This window comes from Tiliqua scincoides, chromosome 1, assembly GCF_035046505.1.
Source record: "Tiliqua scincoides isolate rTilSci1 chromosome 1, rTilSci1.hap2, whole genome shotgun sequence".
Lineage (NCBI taxonomy): Eukaryota > Metazoa > Chordata > Lepidosauria > Squamata > Scincidae > Tiliqua > Tiliqua scincoides.
Genome location: NC_089821.1, coordinates 90,900,353 through 90,919,526, shown reverse-complemented (window position 1 = coordinate 90,919,526; position 19,174 = coordinate 90,900,353). Strand labels below are relative to the sequence as shown.

Genomic DNA, 19,174 nt, shown 5'->3' with positions numbered 1-19,174 from the left:
TGGGCCTTTGGCCTGATCCAGCAGGGCTCTTATTATGTTCTTATAATAGCTACAGTCTTGTTCTAGCTTTTTTTTCTTTCTTCAAAAGTTTGTCCCTGGAGGTTAAACTTTTCTGATAGAACAAAGAATGAGAAGGAGAGGAGCAGAGAAAGGGGAGAAAATAGTGTGAAGAGAGAAATAAGAAAGTAGATAAAATCTGTAAGATAGAGTGTGTGACATGTTTCTGTTCAAGTTATTGTGTACTGTGTCCTCCTTGCTTGGTACTAGCTACCAGTTTCAGTGGTTTTGCAGCAAAGTAGTATGTAGGAATGCAGTGAAAAAATTTCATGACTGCTTTGGGGTTAGGGACCTACCTAACCCACATTCTCAACATTGCAATTTGGTTATGGAAACACATCTCTATTCTCCTGTCAGTATGTGCACAATTACCTTGACATGTTCATAGTGGTTAAATACAATGTACATTATATGAAATGTATATGAAATGTACCAAGATATAGCTCTCCTTTCTCCTCCTCCATTTTTCTTTAGGGGAGCCAGAGCCAATGATTACGAGCTGCCCCAAGAATAAAAAATGATGCTTTCAGAATCTTTAGTTAGCAATTCCATACAGACTAAGCACAGCTGCCCCTCTGTATGTGTTACTCACAGAAAAAGCTTTTTTATGTTTTTCCTTTTGTGAAACATTTTCCAAGAGAAGCTGTGAAACTATAAACCTTAAGCATATTAAGGTTGTGGTACATGGTCTTAGAGCGGATCTATGTGTCATAAGTTTATTATATTGTTTAGAACAATTCATTATGTGATTCAGGGCAATCACATTGTGAGTTTTCACACATGTGAATCACAGAAGTGTTTGGCATTACTATATGATGGTCCCAAGTCACATGTTGATCCCCATGGAGAGTGTACTAACGTACTAGAACAGTTCTTACGAGCTGTAGCAGTACAGAGTGGCAATTCCCAAGTATCCACAGAACAGTTCAATATTGCCTGCTGGGGAAGTACCCCTCAGTCTAGCTCTGCTAGAGAGTACCTGTCCCAATTCCTGCGTGTGGATACAAGTCACTGAGAGGACTCCCCCAGGAAAGAAATGAGGCTCAGGTCCAGAAGAGGCAATGGTGAGGGAGGGTGTTTCTTCCCAAGAGCTCTGACAGCACCTATTGCCAACAGCCAAGGCATTGCCAAGTCATTCAAAAGTTCAGAATAGGCTCTATACTATAGAGCAGGGGTGACCAAACCCTAGCCTGGGGGCCACTTGCGGCCCTCAGGGACTCACAATCCTGCCCGGGGGGAGCCCTCAGTCTCCAATGAGCATCTGGCCCTCCAGAGACTTGCTGGAACCCATGCTGGCCTGACGCAACTGCTCTCAATGTGAAGATGACTGATTGACCTCTTGCATGAGCTGTGGGACAAGTGTTCCCTCCACTGCTTGCTGTTTCACGTCTGTAATGCAGCAGTGGCAGTGAAGGAAAGGCTAGCCTTGCTTTGTGGCAAGGACTTTTATAGGCCTTGAGCTATTGCAAGACCTTCATTCATTCATACAATGAATATATTTGTATATATTCTAATTTATTCATTTATGTAAAATTATTCAAATTTTAAATGTAAATTAATTGAGCCTCTGACAAATGTCAGAGAGATGATGTGGCCCTCCTGCCAAAAAGTTTGGACACCCCTGCTATAGAGAGATCCAACTCTACATCCACTTACTTCAAAAACCTGATCCACATAATACTGAAATACAGGATTCTGTATTTTATTATAGACCTTTCTGTAAGATTCTATTCTGCAATTCAGGGTGCAATCCTACCCTGTGCTGGAACAGGCAAGCCAAGAGGCTTGTGCTGTATCCAGCACAGGATAGGGGCCCAAGGCGCTCAGTCAGAGACAAGGGGAAACTTTTCCCCTTACCCCTGGGTAAGGCACCCTTGCCCCAATGGGTCTCCTTGAACTTGCGCCACCTCCTGAGGTGGCACAAGTCAGAGGACAGAGGAGTGGCTTCAAGTCGCTCTAATCTCCCCAGGAACGGGGGTTGGGATCCAGTACAACTGCAGGATCCCAACCCCGCCTTCTGCCCGCCCCTGGGGCCGCCCGCTGCCTGCCTTCCCCCTGCCCAGGAAAGCCTCCCTCCCACCTCCCTCCCACCCACGCTAGAGCCTCTCATCGGCCCAGCCAGGCAAACACAAAGCTCATGGATTAAGCCGCCACAGAGGCTGGATTCAGCCTCCATGTGTCGGTGCACCTCCATGCGCCAATGCAGCTAACTCCTGAGGAGGCGCAAACGTGCTTTACGGCAACTCATTCTCAGGATTGTGCACTTAATGCCCAATCCTATGGGGACTTTGCGCTGCCAGAACTAAGGATCTGACAGCCTTTTTGGCTGTCACAAAACACGACATGCCATTCAAAGCAGCTGGAATTTGGAGGAGGAGGAATGGGTAAAGAACAGGATGGGAAGGAGGGCAGACCAAGGCTAAGAAGAAGATGGCATCGGTGGCAATGACACTGCCAATATCCTATCCGCCTTCCCACCTGTACTTCACAGGTCAGGTCTGTGTAAATCCATTCAGGCAGCAGAGGCTTACCCCCAAGCAAAGGAACAAACCTACCTGGAGGAGGATTCTGGGACTGTTCCTCTTATAGGATTCAGCACACACTTTGGTGGTGTGTCTGCATCAGTGGGGGGGGGGGAGGTTTGATAGGATTGGTCTGTTAATGTTAATCTAGAGACATATCAGACAAAATGGAACAGGAAAAAAAAATATTTTCAAAGAGACAGCAAAGGATGTGAAACATAAAATCCACCTCCACAAAAATTCTGACTATTTTAAAATGGGAAATGGTCCTTTTCACTTCTCAGCTTTGAGCACAATCAAAAAAAGGTGAAAAATAGTCAACTATTTGCTAAAGCACAGCAGCCTCAAAAGTAATGTTGCGTATCACTACTTTTATGAAGCAACATATTTGCTAATTGTTATCCAAAGGCAAAAGAAGAAAAAACAGACATGTGGTAACTTTAGTCAGCATTTCTGAACTGGGAATGATAAACACCTCTGCCTGGCTCTGGCATTTATCAGTACTGAGATATTATTACCACATAGACTCACAGCATGGTTACTGTTATCATCAGGGGAAAAAAGGGGGGAGCTAATCTTAATGGTTTGTAAAGCCGTTACCTGCACTGGTATGACATTTATCATGATCATCTTACCACATGGGTCCTCCATAGCAAAGGTATTTTATCTGGAAGGGACATCACTATGAATTATTATTTGCAGCTAGGTAGAAAATTGTATGTTGTAGATACCTTTTCTCATTATAAATCACAGTCACATTTCACCATTTCCCACACAAAGCTGCTGAGGCCAGGCTTTTTGCCATAACACTCACTCTCTCTTTTATAGTTCCATGAAAATATTGGGTATTCTTTCATTAGATACTGATCTTTGTGTATGAGTTTTAAAAATGCTACGCTACAAAACTTGATTTTAAGAAATAAATTGGCACTGTGAAAACCTGTTCAGTTTGTCTACTTAAAATGAAGTTGATTTGTTTTCTCCTCTTAGAGATAGTCCCATTAGAGGCTTTATAGGTAATGTCAGTGTTTTTGACTTCCAGACTTCCTCAGTGCCAGGAAGTGGGAGTAGATCCATCATTGTTGTTCGCATGGCCAGGGCCTCTGAGAGAGGGGTGTAGGGGGTACATCATACCTGGGCCCAGGGTCAGAAAGGGGGCTTTGAGCCCCCCCCCCAAAAAAAAGCCCAGAAGAAGGGAAGAGGCCCACAAGAAATTTTGTACGCCCTGATAAAATTCCTCTCATTGGCTCTGCACATGGCCCACACACTGTCTTAAGAATTTCCTTACCCTTTATTTTAAAAAACTGACAACGACCCACACTTGAACTGAATATAGCTACTGGTGACTCATGGGTTCACTCATGTCTGGAGTGAAAGGAACTGTTCAAGAAAGTACTTATAGTCAGTTACATGTGATGTTAAGTGTATCATTGTTAAAGCAGCAATTTTAAACCACTGTGCCACAGTACCTTGGTGTGCTGTGAATGGTTTGTAGGTACACCGCAGGAGTTTGGGGGAGGGCCATATATTAATAGGGCCACTGAGGGATATGAGACCCTGATCAGAAGTGCAGTGTGCCCTGTCAATTGTCAAAAACTGATGGTGTGCCTTGACAATTTTAGTGCCTTCTCAGTGAGCTGTGAGATGAAAAAGATGGAAAATCACTGAGTTAGAGGCATGCCTGTACTCACAAGTAGCACCCATCTGGGTCTGCAATTTGAACTTGGACTTCAGTTTGTGGATAGGGGGTGCTTACGCCTTTGCTTCTGCACTGTCCGTCCCCCCATTACTCTCTTGGAGTGGCTATTTAAACTGCAAGTGACATTTGCTATGATGGCACTTGTGGAATTTAATAACTACTGTGAGAGGATTTTTGATGAGGGGATTTTTTGGCGGGAAATTGCATAGTGATAATGCGTTAAATACCTCTTCCCTCAGCATCCTCCACACTTCTTCCCCCTGCACCATCAAATTCAAATCAGGATCCCACATAAGATGGACGTACTTTCAATGACACAATGCCACATTTAATATCATGTGGAGTTTGGCCCTTACTGAAGCACTTTTTTCAGGACCATTTTTTGAGATAAAGCACAAAATCTGGGGGGGGGGGGAGAATGTATTTACAACATGTTGTGACCTTTCATACAATGTGCCCATAGATTTCAACTAGAATTACATGAGTTTAAAAACCATGCACTGTTGTACACCCAGGATTATAGATACAGACTGGTGGAAAGTTAAATATACACTTTAACAAATACTATATGTAAACGATACTTGTAAAATTTGAAATGGATGTTTATAGCAAATAACTTTGTTACTGAACAGGAAGTCCTGAGTTTACCTCCGATATAACTTCCATTAACTAGAAATACTCATGTGATTACAGCCTTACATAAGTTCATTATGTAGCAAGGTAGCGAAGTCTGGCCTCTGCCCCCACTCTCAGCCCTGCTGGATTATTCATGGTTGATGGACTTGGTGCCATTTTACCCCACTATCTACTACTCTTTTTTGCTGGAACTTCATAAAAAAAGGATGGGCATGTTTAATGTTAAACAAGCACTTATAGTTCACCTTGGTACACGATTTAGGACCTTGGTTTGATTTAAGACCTTGAATGTTTGTGCTATAGCACCTCTGTGTATTCTTATTTTTAAGGCTATGCTATGCTACATGGCTTCATAAACTACTGCAAATGTTCCTTCATATCACTGTTATGGTTTTTAAACTCTCTTTTTCTCTTTCACTCTCAGATACTACTCCTTTCGGTTATTCAGGTTTGTTTTATATTACATTTTTTCCTGAGGTAAATATTTTGTGCAATATTTTGACCATTGGTTTTAATTTATCAGTCTGCCTCATTTGCTTCTGGTGAAAAATAAAAACAGAGTGAAATAGGTTGGAATTCTACATGTGAGAGAAAATGTGAAGCTTCTGGTGCTGTCTATAACCAGCCATAGTGTTGGGCAGACGCTCCGCAAGCTCCCCCACTGTGCTGCTGTGCAAGCTTCCCTGCTGCTCTGTTTGCTGTAGTTTTAATGTCTGTGAAAATTTTTTGAGGCAACTAAATTATGGTCTGCCCTTTTGGATGTAAATATAACATCCGATTTAGACAATCTGCATTGCCCTTACTCAGTTTCAGTGGTTCTTTGGCAGCCCGAATTTATATAACCCCCCCCCCCACACACACACATCTTTTATCTTATGTGAAATGTTGCTAAAACAGAATACAAAATACACGCATGGTTATGCCAGCTGAACTTTGTAAGTGGGCTCTGGGAGCAAATGGTGTGTGTGGCTAAATCCATCAATTAAACACACAGATGAGTAAAAAGATATTGAACAGACACACAAATATCATTTAATTTCTTTATCTAATCTATCATTTTTCTTGGCTAAATATCAGCAGTTCAATATCAACTTTATAGCAAAAAACACTGATTTTTTTAAAAAATATATATATATATTGTGTATTCAAATAACTTTTATTTGCTCTGGGTGGGTGTGAGAATTGCTTTGCTTTCTATTTGTGCCCCTGAAATTGGGGGCAGGAAGAAAAATGTTAGAAAAAGAAATGACTATTAACTTGCCATTTTTTACATTATCAATTGATCACAAAATGCGGTTTAAAAGGAGAGTTTTCTGATGAATATTCATACATATTTTTCAGTCCATTAGCAAGACTTAAGACAATGAGTTTCTAACTCTATCCCATTTAACAAATATGTACTGTATGCGGAATTAATGGAATAATTTTTAAAAACCCTTCCTAGTACTCAAAAAAGTTAAACTTTAATGTCTCAACCTCCAGGTGCCATCGTTTCAGAAAAATAACCAATAATCGTCATTTTTTATATTTGATGGGACTGATTATGCAATGTGCAACTCTAAATGGCTTATATAGCACATTGTAGCATGGTTCCATCCCATTGGCTACAGTAGGGTGCAGGCAGATGGATGACAGTGACAAGGAGAGAAGTGCTTTTGCTTAGCCGTGCGTTAAGATGCCATCCAGAAGCTCTGTGCACTGCAGACACTTCATTAGGATGCCAGGATAATGGTAAACTACCACTCAGAGTGACACCCCATTTCCTGCTTACTGAGCTCTCCAACCTCGGCAGATGTCAACAATCTCACAGTGCTACAGAGCAGACCTAACTTTCCAGTCACTTTGACTCCAATTTTTTTTCCGTTCACAGTGCCATACATTACAGGCAATATGTAGCAGCAAGTAAAGGCAAACAGAAAACAGGTTTGCTGGACCCTAATTATAACAAAAGCAGCATCATTTTATAAGCACCTCTTTTTTTAAGAACACCTAAAGTCAATTCTGCATTTTGCAGAGAATGGCTTTCTATCTGTTTTGGTCACTGGCATCCTACAGGTTAATTAGTCATAAGACTCTAATAACATAGACCCTATGAGAGATTATTGGGCTCTGTGACTAGTTTACAGCAGCTTGACTAGTAAAGGAAACTCTTCATCTCTTTTTTTTTAGCGGGGGGGGGGATGATTTTGTTGAGCTTCAGTACTGTGCGGAATTCTCTGTATGCACAGAAAGAGCAGACTTGAACATCTGGATAGTGTGATATTTTCTCTGCAAATGCACAACTTGAGGCTATCACATACCTCCCTAACAAGCAGTTAAAGCCAACAGAGACTCTGAGTTAGAAGGCTTTAGCTTGCGTTGCTTTCCAAAGAAACAAAAATAGCCAGATAGTCTTTTCTCAGATTATTTTCAAAAGCATAAATAGCATAAATGGTATGACAAATAATATATTAATGCACTTCTTATATTTATATTTTGTTCTTTGCATGTTCCCTGTAGCAACAAATAAAAACCTTGTTCAATTTCTGGCACTTCAAAACAAAACAACAAACCACATTCATTGGTTTCAATCTAGGGTATTTCCATCTCTGAACAAATCTTCATGTCTTGCAAGTGCTGATTTATGCTTCGTGGAAGAATTAACCCACGTCTTATTTCCTTGGCATGAATGGGTTGGGATAATGAGAAGGCAAGGCAATCCCATTCGCCAACCAGATATCTCCTCCCTTCCCTCCAGTTTCCTGAATGAAGGAAACCCCCTGATTGAGTTTCACAGGGCTCCTTTCCAGTCTTTTTCAGAATGCTGTGTTGGATGCACAGGGCAAGAGAATGGAAAAGGGTAAGGAGAAAGAAAAAATCTTAGCTCAGTCTGGGAAGAAATTCATCTCTCACCAAAGACACCCCCCCCTCACACACACACACACACACACACACACACACACACACACACACACACACACACACTTCCTTTAATTCTGCTAACACAGTGTTTCTGAGATAATTGTGTGGAACCCAGGGCCCTGGTCCATATTTTGGTTTTAGTTAATTTAGTTTGATTTCAGAATTTCCCCGAATAAGGAAAAATAAAAGGTCAAGCAACATTCAGAATTTAGTTCCTACTTTAGGTGCAAGATCCAGATCCAATATTTTGATCCAATATTTCTGCTGTTCTCAGAAAGATAAAAGGAAAAAAAATATTTTGTACTGCAAATTGGAAAGTAGTTGAGTAGGTTCTTTAGAAAGTAAATGTAGAAAAATAGCTGTAGATATCCCTAGTGGTGTTGGTGGTATCTGGGGACTCTTATAACTAACAACCATTATATCTTGTTCCCTGGGCCAGAAATTAGAATAGAAAAAAATTGCTTTAAAAAGAATTTTTTTTAAACAACTTTTTTATTTTATTTTTTTATAAAAAAGCTATTTCAATGGCTCAAAAACAATCAAGATTTTTAATAGAAAAAGGGCTCACTGATTCTATCCTTCTGTTCTCTGTATTTTTAAAAAGCAAACAAACCAAGTAAACAGCATTTCCCTAAGGCAGTTTTAGACTTGAAGACTGTTTATTGTATCATTTGAATAAGACTAGACCTGGCCTTTTGACTTTGAACCACTACCAAATTTCAGGCTGTGAGGAAATTGTTCTACATTTCCTGACAAATTGAGTTAAGCAGACATTAAGTGGGCTTTAAGAAAACAAATGGCCATCTTTATCACAGGTGGACACTGATGGCTTAATGGGGCCTGGGCTGATTGTATCACTTATAATGGCTTGACGGGAAGCATTAGGGTTTTTGCATAAAGAACTGGCATGGCGAACCCTGCTAACACAGACCTGTCAAGCGTTCTGTATCCCTTTGTGCATGGAAGCAGATGTTTGTATGTATACTATGAACTGGCATTAGAGCAAGCGACAGATGCCTGTATGCATGCCAGGTTTGTGAATTTTTTACAGCAGGAGCATGTCCTGAGGAAGTACAGCCCTGCCCTCTATCATAGGTAATTCCCTATAGGACATTGCTAAATCCCAGCTATGTTTTCATTATTTGGTTTTCCTAGCAACAAGATGAATATGTCTATCCTGAAAAGGGGAGGGGGGAGAGAACTCAAACAAATTCTTACACATTTGCAGCAACAAGCATTTGTTGTCTTGTTACTATTTTTTTTTTACCCCTACAATTTCCTTTGCATTATGCAATATAAACCAACCTTCCTCACAGGAAAAAGGGTATTATAGCAATATAATTAAAACTTGCATTAATATAAGACCACACAACAATTTCTTCCTCTACAACCATACCCTTCCCCACCCCAAAAGAGATTTCTGCATCTCTCTCTTTCTTTCTGAATATTCCTCACAGCATTTCATTGTTCTCCACGTCCAGAACTTATACTATAGTTGTCTCTCAATGATACGAACAGGTAGCTTGCAGTCCATTAAACAAACACTGGGCCCCCCTCACTTTTATTTGACATTTTATTTGGCTGTGACAAATGAGCAGCAGTTGGATTATAACATAATTTGTCTTGTCTTTATTACCAGCACAAAGGACACCATTCATTAATTATTCTGCCGTTGCAGCTTAACACTAACTGGAAAGGTCCCTCTTCGGACAGATGGCGGGGACGATGTTATTTATATCAATCAGCCAAAATCCTCAACAAGGATTACTGTTCCTGAGACTACAATGATTTATTTTTTTACCTCACCCTCCCCTCAACCCCTTCTGCTTTCAGAGATTTCTCTATAAAAACGAATTTGATGAGAATCTTAAAGCAAAGCCATATTTAACCTGTTAGCTCACAAAACAATAGGCATGGTACATCGGTTTTAACTGCCCATCATATTCGTTGACTATTTTTGAACTGGTTCTGGAAGAAAAAAAACAACAAAAAATACCATGCCCTTTGACTTGGGGGACTCAGGGTGGGGTAGAGAGATTAAGTGAGGGTCTCAGAGCTATGAGTTCAGCAAAAGTTTGCCTTTTTTGTAATGTCAAAGTGCTGTTGGTTCCAGAGACCACCAGAATCAGGAAATGGCACTAGCTGTCAGGCTTACTGTCTCTGAGAAGATGCGATGACCCACCTTATTACAGAATGACCAGCCCTAGGCCCTCTGAAAGATGAGCTAGAATGCTGAGCTACACTGAGGGTCAAACCATACATGAGACAGATACTTATCAGTTACTACTATTATTTAGTAACCCAACAATTATTTAGTTACTCAACTTGGGTAGAGTAAGGGTGGATTTTGCCTTAAGAGTGTCCTTAATGACTCTGTCCAATATATGATCAGAGAGTAGTAATTTCAAGAGGCTGAATCCAGATGTTATAAAAAATCTTCTGGAATCTCTTAAAGGGCTTCTTAATATTGTCCCTTTTTAATGTATGTGCTCTTTAGGAAAAGAACCCGTTTGCATAATTTCATTCCACCAGGCTTAAGTTTCACTCAGGTCATACAACCTGGCACCATGAAAGGACTAAAATGTGGAAATGTTTATTCTCTGCAGAAATTATTGGTGTAACCTTGCTATCCTGATTAGTTTGCAAATATTAAAAGTTCCATCAAGACAAATATCAGCAACATGCAAATACCCTTGCAGGTTGTGATTAAGATTTTAAATGTATCCTTTTGCTTTTAGTTAATGAAAAACAAAGTCTTGGAGGATCTAAGTTGTAATTTATTAAACATGAAAGGCTCCTTGATGAAATATAGAAATGAGATATATTTTGCATTTCAAAGATTTAAGCTGACAACTTACTTGCATGCAAATAAGAGCAAGATTTGTAAAAATATTTGAAAAGAAATTATTCCTGAATGTACTTATTACAATAATGTGGCATGTAGATAAGAGAAACACACAGCATTAAAAGACATTCATTTCTCCAAAGTCTTAGAATTAGCTTCTTTCTGCCATTGTGTATTAATGTTCTTCTTCAGGAATGCAGCATATTAAAGAACTGAGCAGAATTAGTAATAAATTTGTTAATTACAAATTTAAGCAACACAACTGTGTTGTTTTCCCTATGTTTTTTTTTCACAAGCAGAATTGCTAATGCATTTTAATCATTTATGTATAAACATTTGAGGATAAAATATTCTGAAGTTTATCAATTTCAAGAGCTGTTTATTTGCTAGCAAAATAGGGCATGTTATACAACATATATCTTATCATTTTTGCTCATCAAATCCCCATTTGCAGAATGCAAATTTTTCTGGTCTAAGTGCTCTCGCACCTCAATTTAAATGAATAATAGGATAGACTCTATTAAAATGGGTTTAAGGTTGCCATGGGTGACATATCAGTAGGGTTAAAACGAGAGGAAAAGGTCACAGAAGCAGTCCTTACAACTTTTTAAAAAAAATAATGAAGCACGTGGAGGCATCTGTAGAGACTTAAACCACATGACCACCATATTGAAATTATAGACAATTCATACTTTGTAGGTTTTATTAACATCATATTCCAAACCAGATGAACAGGGAAATTATAGTACCATCAATAAGTCTAGGAATGTATTTAGTTGCACTGAAAATTAAAGAGTAAGCCCTACTGCTCTAATGCTGTAGAGTAGAGTGACGGGTTGTGGATTTATAAAAATAACAAGAGACCTCAGCAAATGACTGTACTTTTCCTGGGGTAAATCCTTCATTTCAAGGAATCAGCAAGGTATCGTAATCATATTAACCAAGCAACTAGAAACTATACCAAAACCACCCTATTTATGAAGAATTTTGAGTCTGCAGCTAACTTGGTTTATGGGATTATGTGTGCAGTCATTTGATAAGTATTGAAAAATACTTCTATTTCATAGTGAAAGCTTCCATGATCTATTGTCGTGTATGTATGTGGGCCTTATCCCCTTTAATATGGAACAAATAACACTACTGGCCATTTTGAAGAGTCTGAGGAGTAGAATAAAATTTCTGCTTGTCTAAATTTTAAAAAATTGGCACGTCAAATCTATTAATACGCCATACTTCTGATACCCATTTATGATTCTTGCTTGGATTTCAGATAGTCAGAATTTTGTTACCTTTCCTTTCTTCATCTACAACAAAAAGGAAGCAAAAAAAATCTCCTTATTTGCTAAGGTTACATTGCTAGTTTAATTGTCTTGGGAGCACTGGAATATTTTGAAGTGAGTAACATTTACCAAGTCATTAGTTTTATGCAAACTAGGAAGGAAGATGAAAGAAAAAAAATTATCAATTATTTATAGATTGTTAAAATGTATTTTAGTGCAGTGCTACTGTATAGAAATGACAATTAGCCAAACTTACCTTCTTTAATTAATAATGCATACATTATGCTCTTTGGGCAGCTAATCACCAGTTCTACAAATTTGTTTGACACTGTTGAAGCTACCTAGCACATGGGTTATTGAGAAGAAAGAACAAGGCTCTAGCATTAGTGATCACCTTTCAAATGCTTGCGGCTATGTTTGAAAAGGTGAGGTGTGCTAGTTACCAGGGTGGCTGGTCTTCAGAATACTCCTGCTATTCTCCATTGCTTTTGTACTGGCCCTGAAGTACAAGAGCTTGAGGACATCTGATAACATCCACATGTGAGCAGAGCAAGTAAGGTTACATTCCAAACACTCATGATTTGCTAATTAAAGAAACAGAACAGAACTTTTTAAAACAAAATTCCATTGCAGGATTTCTGCCTCTTTGGCTTGGATCCAACAGTGACCTTATTTTGAGTGGAGAGCACTTTTGCTTGTGCAAGGGTACAATCTAATTTCTTCTGATTCCTATCTCTAGCTGCATCCCTTGCACTATACTGTGTTGCTCTAGAGCAGCGGTACCGAAAGTTCTACTTGGATGCCCCGATACCCAATGGCGCTGCAGTGATCATTGTGCCAAGGGAACCCAGAGTCTTTTTTACTTACCTGAAGGGCAATTTTTTACTTACCTACAAGGTCTGGGGGTTGTGCAGCCCCCTCTGATGTCCTCAGCACCGCTTTACGCAGAGCTTATCTTCAATCAAAATCTACTTCTGATTTTTGTGAGAAACCTTGCTGGATGCCAGCACTGCCCTCCAGGTAAGTAAAAAAGACCCTGGGTCCCCACAGCAGTGATTGCTATGGCACTGTCAGGGCACACATTTCTGAGTCACTCCCCTTAAGACAGAATGGCCCTTTTCCAGTTCCCTGGTGCAATGTGACCCACCTGTTTGGGAACCATTGCTCTACAGCAGTAATTCTTAAATCCTTTTTGGGTATTAGACGCCAGTGAGAAGCTGATGAAAGCTATGGAACCCTTCCCCAGAAAAATGGACAAAAACACAGACAAAAATATTTGCACCCAGGTCACAGACCACCTGAAGCTCATCCATGGACCCCCCTAGAGGTCCAGGGACTCCAGGTTAAGAACTCCTGCTCTAGTGAGTACCCTGGAGCCAGAGAGGTTGCAAAACAGCTGTCCGTTGCTGCATACCAATCAAGAGGAATTGCTGCCCTTACCTTCAGGTACCCAGAAATGGTGCTACTGCAGCTGCAGCCAGCACCAAGCAAGCACAGTTTCTGCCTGGAGGGCTGTCCCTCTTGATGTCAGCAGCTTGTGCCCATACCGAGGGCAACAGTACAGTCAGAAATTGTACACGTTTGATGCTTGATACCTGGAGCATCTACTGCCTGTGCCACCTTCCAGAATCTGAAGTTAGAAATGAGAATTCTCCTTGACCACCACATAGCATTCGGTGGTGGTTTCACCTTAGGGTGCTTTCTCACCCTATAATTGCCACTGCCCCCAACCTGTAAGAGTAGCTTTTCAGGGGCACCAGGGGTTTCAGCAGAAAGGAAAGGGTGGGAAAACTCTGTTCCATGAGTAATATTCTTCTTCTTAGGATCACACCACTTCTATCTTCTTGGATGACCACCGAGTTATAGAAAAGTCTATAATTACAATTGTATTTGGGTGCATCGGAAAGTTTAAAAAAACTGCAGGTACTAAGTTTTGATGCTTAGAAAGGCAAACACAGACTGGAAAATTTCAGTGTTTCAGATTCATACAGCTCAGCCACTCCTCAATTCTTCTCAGAGTATCTTCTAGCTTGGTGGAACCAGACATAATGGTGAAAATGTGGCCTTGCTAGCCTGAGAGAGACTACTAGCCTATGTTAATTCTGTTGAGAAAGCTATCCAAAAAATCTCCTAACTGAAATTTCTTACAAAAAGTTGAGTAAATATTCTTCTAATTAAATTTTTTATTTCAACATCCCCAGCTATGAATGCTATAGTATTTGGAGGTGGGTACAGCATCCTGTAAAAATATCGACTTAGAATAGTTGATGCTATAAGACTTGAGATTTAGGGTTTTGGTTCTTTTCTACATAAACCTCAAAATTGACTATCACATTTTTGAAAACGTTCAAAAATTTGAAACGTTGAAACTGAAAGACCATTTTAGCCACTGTTACCGAGAGACAATTGACAATAATAGGATCTGAAGGGGTGATTGCTACCTGTTTTCTGAACTTATCGTCTGGGAAATGCATTGATTATAAGAACCTTCCCACAGAGTTCTGACTATAATCTTTAACAATCCACTTGTATCTCTGACAATATAGGTCTTATGCACTTTTTCTGAGTTTTGTACTATGTGCCTGGAAGAAATGTAAGAACATTAGAGCTGGATTAGGTATCCCAAGGAGCTGTTGATCAACCAAAATGCGATGGTAGGAGTGAGGGAGTTGTAATTTGCAGTGGAGCAAGTGGAGAGGGTTACCCCAGTCACTGCAATTTCCTCCCTCAGTTACATTTCCCTGTAGTGTTGCAAATATACATCTAGAAACCAACTGGAAGAAAAGCAATTGGGGAACAGGTAGTAGGGGAAAAGACAATGTCTGTTTTGCAAATTGCACCCTCCATGCACTGCAATCTCCTCCTGCCAGCTTCTTTACCCTGCAGCTGGGGGGCCATGTGTTCATATGGCATTCCACTCAGTTCTGCAGTCACTAGGTGAGGACCCAGGTTTTGCAGATCCACATCTAATTTGACTGCACCCTCAATTCCTTGCTGCCCACAAAGAGGTACATGGATCTCATCAAAGGTGATATCCTGAAAACCCATAAAAAAATAATGAAATCCACTTTAAAAATTGGAAGGTAGCAGGGAGAAAAGTCCACCTGTCTTGATCTCCAAGTTCTGTGGAGGGGAAAGATGCAGAATATCTACAAGATGTTTTTAAAATAAAATACAATTGCAAAATGAATCTGTGAATTCATGAATCCATGAAGACAGGACTTATTTGTTCCCAAAGATAAAATATGGTTAGATGTGCATTCTTCATGACTTTTCTTTAATGTAAATTTGTGATTGGATGATATCTTGAGTATGACAAAAGGGACACATTTGACTCAGGCACCCTGCAGTATGGTTGTTTTGGACACAATAAAAGCTATGGCAAATGTTTTTGTCATCTCCTGTGACTTTATACACAAGTTTCACACAGATAATGGTTGTTAGGCATGTGATTAAGTCTAAACTACACCTTACTCATAAATGTGTGCAAAAATAACCTAATATGGTTTATATCAGAATAGGTTACTGGTAGTAGAAGCTCTCAGGTATCGGAAGGGGAGCTTAACCTTTCTACTTGTTTCTCACTCTAAACTGTTTCCAAGCAGCAGTTCCCTCACCATGTTTACCTTTTGGGAAATGCAATTTTAACAAGCCATTGGGGAAAATAGGTGGGGAAAGTGTTCAAAATCTTCTTTCCCTGCTGCTTCACTGCTAAGCTCTCCCAGCAGGTAAAGTTTTTCGTGATTTAAATGGGAGAATGAGCTACTCTCATGCACATTTACATGTGACATATCGCGTGAACGTTGGGGTCTGTTTGCACATGTGTTTAATTGTGCAACCAGCCCCAATTAGTGTTTTGATTTATTTATGAATTTGAAGGGGAGGCTGCATTGGGGTAGGGGGCTTTAGTAGTTTGCTCCCGCCATATTTTTCAGACTAGGTAAGCCCCTTCCCTGTGCATCACGTTAAAACTAAAACAAGCCTCACTCTTCCATCAAAAACAATGGGACCTAAAGGTGCTTAACTTTTGTTGTATATTGCACATGGAACTGAAAATTTTCACTCCTTAAAGAAGGCGTAGCCTCTTCCATTCTTATTTTTCATTTTACACATAGTGAGTATACCATTTATCCGAATATATTTTTTCGTTTCTATAGAGAAGCAGCTAATTTCAAGAAGTAATTTCTAACAGGCTGTCAAATTTCTCACTTCCACATATATTTCTATAACAATGAGGAAGCTTTGTGCTTTGTGTTGGATGCGAGTTACCTTCTAAAACACATTTAATACTATGGAGGGTATCACAAACACTGGTTTTTACCCTGGTTTTGTTTGTTATAAGCTGAGTATTTGCAATAATTTATGGACAGCTTTGAATTTATAAATATGAAGGCACTGCCAAATATTTTTACTATTCCTTCATGGCAAATTGTCTTTAAATACTGGCAGGGTATTTTTTTTTTCTGTTTTAACATTTACTTGTGGACCAGAAACACTTGCAGTCTATTGCCCCTGGCCTTCTGTGAGAATGTTACTGAGCAATGCTCATAAAAACTCAATTCATCAATGTGAACATAATTTGCTATGAACAGAAAGCTCACAAAAGGGTGAATTTGTCAGATAGACAGGTGGCCTGAGATCTCTCCCTGATACTGAATGATATGAATAATAGATTCTGGTAAATGTATGCCAAGACTTGAGCTGTAAACACAGCTGCCTCCATTCCCTTCCAGAATAACAGCTTCGAAAACGAAAAGCATAGGAGCCACAGTTCCACCTGAGGACTAAGCCTGTGCACAGACTCAGACACACCACAATGATTCTCACAAAGAAAGTCTTACAAAATAAAAATAGCCAATAGTTTTCTTCACTCTTCACAAGTTTGTTTACCCCAACTATGAATGGACTACCAATAAAAGAGAGTAAAGGAAAAGAGCAGAGCAAATAGATGTTTTAAATATTTTGATCTCAAAAAGCCTGATATTACACCAATTATGACAAACAATAACAACAAAGTCCACTGCTTGTTAGTAAAACCTTTGGGCCCTAAAAACACATTTTGTTATAAATACCGATTACCTTTAATATTGAGCATCTCAACTCATTTCTACAACAAACTGTACAAAAAAAAAAATGTTGGCAGAACCAGGTACTTCTTTTGTCCATTACGTTGGTATAAGTTTGGAGAACATATATATTTTTTAACAACCACCTATTTATAGGAGGAATAGATGTGTCAGTCAGCCACATAATAGATTATATCATTCATTCATTCCACCTTTATTGGCATAAACAATCCAACAAGAAAACAAAATTAAGACATTCAAGGTAGCCACCAATCATTGATCAGGCAAAGAAATACAGAGGAATTTACGCCTCGACAGTGCCTTAAATAAATATTTTGCTACATTTGATGAGCGGCACTTATTTCTCCCATCCAACAAGTACCGGACCAAGTCTGTATCTGAACCATGAAAGTTTTCCAGGAATGGATATAGAAACCGATGGCGTAAATCAGTATAGTGGGCACAATACAAAAGTACATGGGTCAAGGACTCTTTTGAGGTCAGGTCGCAGGAACATGACTGGGGACTCTCCAATGGTCTATTAAATCTTGCTCTTAGTACATTTGTAGGTAAGATATTGAACCTACCCAGTGTAAAGGCTCTACAAATCTGAGGTGAACGCATGAACGATAGACAGCTTGAACCCAAATCAGAGGGCCATGAAAGACCAATATATAGAGGTGAACATAGATTATACCAGTGGTGACAAACCTTTGTCAAGCATGCCACAAGTATAGTTTGGATTATGAGGTGATGCCATTCTGTGAGACTACACAGTCCCTAGTGCCTTGCTATGATTCAGCCTTTAGCCCACGGAGCTAGGGTCAAGGCAGCAGTGCAGTGTGGGAAAGGCAGGCAATAGTGAGGCTCACAGGTCCTTCTACGCCCAACCAAGAGTGCTACAAACTCTTACAGTGCCACTTGTGGCATCCATGTGACAGATTGGCCATTCCAGGACTATAATGTGCAGATTGGCAATAGTCATTTGGCAGAAAAGGCCTTTGTAAGACTAAGGACCACTAGACTAACAGACAACTATGGTCAGCCTTGTATGTGGAAAGCAGTGCCGGAGGAAATGTGAGCACCTCAAGCTTTGATTTTTTGCACTTTTGCAAAAGTGTCTGTAGATAAAATCTGGTGAAGATGATCATCTGGATATACTTTAAATACCTCAGGATATATTTTCATGTTGCACAGTCGCTGTCCCTTGTAATCAAATTCTGGTTGCTACAAAATGAAAATTAGATCTATTGTGGCCAACAGAAACAGCTACAGGCACTTGCCTGCAATGACCCAAAACATGCCTGTTGTGGCCCAAATAGACAGTGGGTTCATCTACAGGCAGGCATGAAAGCCCTCGCACGTTAGATTGTGTAAAATTCCTGCCAGCCAACACCCACCAAACAGCAAACACCAGTCATGTTTGAGAAAATACTGGCTGATTCCAATGCTTGTCAGGTGACTATGTTTTCATAATTCTGATTGCAGCTAACAAAAACCCTGTCTACCAGACACTGGCAGAATTTAATGTATGTGTTGACCCATATAGTTTCAATAAGGTGCCATTTTTTCCCCCTGGAAATGAGCCTCATTTTGGCTTCTAGGCACCAAGTAGGCCTGCCTATTCATGTTTTTCCTCTGAAAATTACAGCCTAACAAATGAATTGGGATTTGCATTAGCATTAAACATGTTTGTTCTAATACTTGTTATCTAGGGAGAATGTTCTTTATAATGACTTGGCTATGATGTGGAACATGTTCCTTTTCCTGTATACAGAAACCAAAACCTCCTCAAAGCTCTCAAAATGTGACTGCACATGAGACCTTGGTGGCAAAGGCAACTGTCACATAAATGATAGCCATCTGCAGTATAATGAACCCAAAATTATTTTCCTTTACCGTTTGCAATACCTACAGAAATGATATCGCGGTACTGAGAATCGTTACCGAGATGATGGGAGTGAAGCACTTGGAACTTTTAGGGAAAGAGCCACAGACATGTGAAGTATTATTATTGTTATTAATATTTCTATTCACACACCTTATAACTCAGTGGGATCTGAAAATAAAGAAAGGTGTGGGATTCCAAACCATCACCCCCCTTTACCCTTAGAAGCTCCTTTGCACTTCATCCAGCAACTGTGTGGGAGTCTGGCCCCTTCAGGAGT

General features: G+C 39.8%; 1 protein-coding gene and 1 non-coding gene across 2 annotated transcripts in view; both read right to left on the bottom strand.

Annotated features, from left to right (window-relative positions):
• Positions 1-19,174, bottom strand: part of ARHGAP15 (Rho GTPase activating protein 15) — a 464,537-nt gene that overhangs the window by 40,134 nt on the left and 405,229 nt on the right. The window lies entirely within an intron of this gene.
• LOC136638412 (U11 spliceosomal RNA) lies at positions 530-665 on the bottom strand. The gene has a single exon (XR_010793631.1). It is a non-coding gene; the product is annotated as a U11 spliceosomal RNA (small nuclear RNA).